This window comes from Belonocnema kinseyi, chromosome 4, assembly GCF_010883055.1.
Source record: "Belonocnema kinseyi isolate 2016_QV_RU_SX_M_011 chromosome 4, B_treatae_v1, whole genome shotgun sequence".
Lineage (NCBI taxonomy): Eukaryota > Metazoa > Arthropoda > Insecta > Hymenoptera > Cynipidae > Belonocnema > Belonocnema kinseyi.
This window is the reverse complement of record NC_046660.1, coordinates 69,229,972-69,234,780: the sequence shown is the minus strand read 5'-3', so window position 1 is coordinate 69,234,780 and position 4,809 is coordinate 69,229,972. Positions and strand designations below refer to the sequence as shown.

Genomic DNA, 4,809 nt, shown 5'->3' with positions numbered 1-4,809 from the left:
AGTATGTAGTTGGCACAAGGGGTTAGAGGGGGAGTCGCCGGGAGGGAGATTACAGTATAGATGGGAAATGTATAAATTAATATGGAAAATGAGGGTAGGGATGGTTAGGTGGCGAATGGGAGTATAGTGAAGTGGGTGTAAGGGGAGGGGTGATACAATATAATCGGGTAGTATAGGATCGACTCAGATTAGACAGAAAATGATAAAAGGAAAGGTGTGAAAAAAGAGGGTTTCAGAGGGAAGTGATAGTGGGAAACGGGTGTAGAGGAAGCAAGGGAAATGGCAACGGAGGTGAATGAGAGTAGGAATCGGAAAAATGAGTAGTCTTTGGAAAGGGGGAAATATGTTTAATGGAGAAGTGTTGGAAAATTTGGGGGAGGGGGATCACTGAAAGGGGTAAGTAGGGATCGGAAGGGAATTATTGGATAGTACATGGTAGTATAAATTATGAATATGGGGCGAGGGGAGTAACTACGAGATGGAAGTGATATAAAGAGGGAGTGAAGGAAAGAAGTAATAAGACAGGATCAAAGTATATTATTATTAACATTAAAAAACTTTGTACTACTATTGGAAATTTTGTTCTGTTAAATAGTTTTATTTGTTTCTTAGATGTACAAATTAATTTAGTGGCTTTCTTTTGATTTATTGTAACTTTTGTTCAAACTTGAATATTTTAAAACCCTAAACTAGTTTTAAAAGGCAAATCTTAAACTTTAAAGCACAATCTAATATGTGGCGGCCCTGCGAGCTTAACTTAAAAAGTAGTTTCTGATCACAATCGCGTCCGACAAGGAGAGTTCGAGATACCGCCTTGTTTTAGCATTTTAATTCATAAATCTCTATTTTTAAGTCTTTGCAAATACTTTTCAATTAAAATGCAAAAAGAAAGAAATTTCTCAAATGTTCCTTGTCGGACACCGTTGTCTTCACTGATGGTTTTTGAGGTTAAGCCTGCAGGGCCGCCACCAATCATATTATAGTTTACGACTTAAGTTTCGCCCTTTAAAACAACGTTAGGGTAAGTAAAGGCACTAAACTAATTTGTAGGCCTTATATAAAGTAAACGAAAATATATATTGTAGATGATTTTCTGTCTAGAATATTTTCTCTAGAAATTTTTTTGTTTATTCTGTAAAATGTGGTTGATTTGACTCTTCTCTGTTTAGTATTCCGCAATTCAATAGTTACTATCATTTAATTTTACTTTAAATAATTGATTTATAGTTATTATTCAATTAAGGATCAAAATTCTATCATTCACAATAAGAAACGTTAATCATCGTGTGCACTAATTTATAATTATTTATAATTTGCATTAATTGTAAAAATACCATTCTTACTTAAAATTTTTTAGCATAAGTCTTTTTCTTTTATATAAGACATAATACTTCTGATAAAATGAATGACATTCTTTGCTCTAATTCTAATTCTACTTTCATTTTTATAAAAACTCTTCACGGAAATTAACATTCATTAATGTTAGTTAATGTTAGATGATAAACTGAACTATACTCTAGAGAAAAATAATTTATTTCTAATGATTATAGCGGATTTCTTTTCTCGAAGAATTCTGTACCTCACTGCTAAGTTCGCTTGTATTAAAATTAGGATCATAAATTTAAATTGTTTCTTTCAATAATCTTAAATGTATAAGTCTGGAGTAAATTAACCAAATTATACAAGTGATGGAAATAATCTTTATATAATTCTTTGATTAATTTGATGATTCATGCTCTAAGGATTATTTATTAATTCTAAATATCAAAATACCCGTATATAAATTTTCTGCTTATAAAAAGTTGTGCATCAGTAAATAAACTACTTGATAAAATACAAAAATAAAACATTCGAAACTGCTGCTCACGAGGCATTAACATTCGAGCGTTAATAAAAGCCAATGACAAGTGCTGTTGTTTTCAGGACATGATTGTTGCCTGTATGTTAACCCTTTATTCCTAAAATAATATTTGCCATCGTTAATCACCGTTAACCCTCTAAGGCGAAAACGAGCGTTCCTGTCTCTTTATGAGCTTTACACCCTCCTAACCAATTTTATTGTCATATTATCCAGACAAAATTGCCGAATTTGCGATTATGGTCCAAGTTGGCCAATAAATTTGACAATGAATGTTTGGCATCGATTCATTTGACCCATCTTAACCTGCTTTAGAACCATTCAGTTTCATACTTCGACCGGCTTAAGAGCCCCTGTTAAGACACTATAGATATATATATATATATATAAAATACATATTTAGCTTTTCTCAATAAAATGATCATGTACGCGAATTATCCATATACATTAGGGTGGCATTCATTTATATGGCAAAAAATATTTAACATATAATAACATTTTTGTTTTCATACCCTAGTTTTGTCCAAATTCCCAAAAAAATGGTCTCCAAATCTGAACAAAATCAGTAAGTATTAACATAAGCTCCAACGACCATAAAATTTTCCATTGATTGACGTAAGAAAATGACATGAAAAATATGACATGAGAAACATGACATCAAGAAAAGAATAATTGTTTCTAATATGTAAGTGTTGAGCGAAAATAGAAGATTGTTTGAATAATATATTTTTTTTTACAAAAGTGCATCTTCGTCGATTTCTAAACACCAGGAAAGCGCCAGAAAATAAGATTAATTCCCAAACAAAAAAATGTAATAAAATATTCCAAATTTTAACCGACTAGTTACATTTTAACTAAAAAAGGTGTTATTTTCATATAAAAAACTGTTACATTTTTACAATCACAAAGTTCAATTTTGATAAAAAAAATATCCATTTGAAACCAAAAATCAAACAGTAACATTTTAAATTAAAAATAGACTTTTGCATGAAATAGTTCAATTTACAATCAAAAAGATGAATCTTCAATAAAAAAAAAAATTTTAACAAAACGAGTTCAACTTTTAACCGAAGAATACGAATTTTGAACTAAGTACATGAATTTTGTAATAGAAAATGGAAATTCTAATTAAAAAACTTGAACAGAAAGTAGATAAATTCAAACAAAAGAGACAAATTTCCAAGAAAATAATTGAATCCACAATCATAGCTGATAAATTTCACAGAACAATGCGAATCATTTTCAATAATATTCAGAAGTTTAGAAAAAATTTCTGAACTAGTTTAACATTAAAAAAGATTTGAGAAAATTAAAAAAAACAAATTAAATTTTGAAGGTTTTAAAATCAAATGTTGAAGCTTTTTGAAGATTTTGAAAGATTTCAAGAGAATAAACAAATTTTCTTGAAAGTGAATTTTTTTAATTTCAAAGGATTATCAAATTTTTTTTGGAATAATTCGATTCAGTTCGAAATATATTAAAAATCTCTGGATTTTTAACAGGATTAAACATAATTTAAAACTTTAAAAGATGTCCGAAAATTTATAAAGCAATTTTTTATAATTTTTTTAGCAAATGACGTGAGTTTTCCCCAAATTAAGGTAAAATCATGTCACATACAAAATTGTCTTCCAAATTTTCTAGATTATTTTTTGACATCTGGAACTTCGAAAAACACTGAATTATCTGAAGAGTCTTAGGAATGTTTTATCCATATAAACTCAAAACTATAAAAACTTAATTAGGCCGCGTGTAATTGATAATAAAATTTTCTTTACATTTGAAATAAGTGCTTCACCATCCAAAACCAAAAAAGTAATATTTTTGTTGATACTTAAAATAATTCGCACTTGATAAAGAATTATTGTTTCTAAAATATTATTTCATACTTATTATTTGGCAACGAAAATTGTGCTCATAATAAATTGGCAACACTTTTTTCATATATAGAAAACGTTGTATTTATATTTAAAAATTCCCCTTACGAAGATGTTGTTTTTTACCATTTTAAATCAGTAGGAAACTTTATGGTCTTTAATTACTTTCTTCAACATTTGAACAAAACTGGTGGGTGAGAAAAATTTTTTTTTAAAAGGGCCACCCTAATATACATACATATGTATAATAGATGTACATTTTGTACTACAAGAAAAATTCCCTCTTGAGGCTAATTTCTTACTCGGATAGACCCATGCCTGCTGTCGACCCAGGAGGGTAAGTGCTCGTGTTTTTGTAAAGCTTCATGTTAAGGACCATTGTAGAGGTAGCGATTAGCGTAAAGGTACATAGCACATACTTTAGTATTCAGTTTGCAGTACCCTCTGGTAAAGGGGTCCTCAGAGTGTAAGCAGATGCATTTTTATAAAAAAACTAGAATTTTTTACTTAGTGTTCCTAGAATTCCTCCTAGAAAACAGCATGTTAGAGCGAGCTTGATGATAGCGTAAAGCACGATGGATGTTAGTTAATTCCATTTTGGTGCAACTTTTTATGTGAATACTTAAATGACTGTGGAAGGTCACTGCTTATTTCTAGTAAGAAAGGCTTTTACTACCACTCTGTAATATTTCCCATTGATTTTAACCAAATAACTTCAGCTTTCTAACATGATTCATTAGAATTGCAAATCAAATTTTATACATTCAATTTTTAACCCATTTTAAATGAGAATTGTATTATGAAATTATTTTGTGAAGTTGTTTTAAATGAGAGTGCATAACTTTCGCAATTTGTGGCAAATAGTGGCAATTAACCATTTTTAAATTGTAAATTTAAATGCGCCTAGTTGTCGGGATTTGAATTAAATTTTTTTTATGTTAGATGTCATTGTTCTAAGGTACTAGTTTATACTGGGATATACGAGGGTGGATTGATAAGTTTCCGGCCTGACCAAGAGATGGCGCCACTAGGCCTACCTTGAGGTGGCGTTCTATAGTACCATCCTTAGATAGC

The 4,809-nt window shown here is 30.0% G+C and overlaps 1 protein-coding gene across 6 annotated transcripts in view; it reads left to right on the top strand.

Moving 5' to 3' along the window:
• The window catches only part of LOC117171182 (calcium-activated potassium channel slowpoke), a 294,278-nt gene that overhangs the window by 148,963 nt on the left and 140,506 nt on the right, over positions 1-4,809 (top strand). The window lies entirely within an intron of this gene.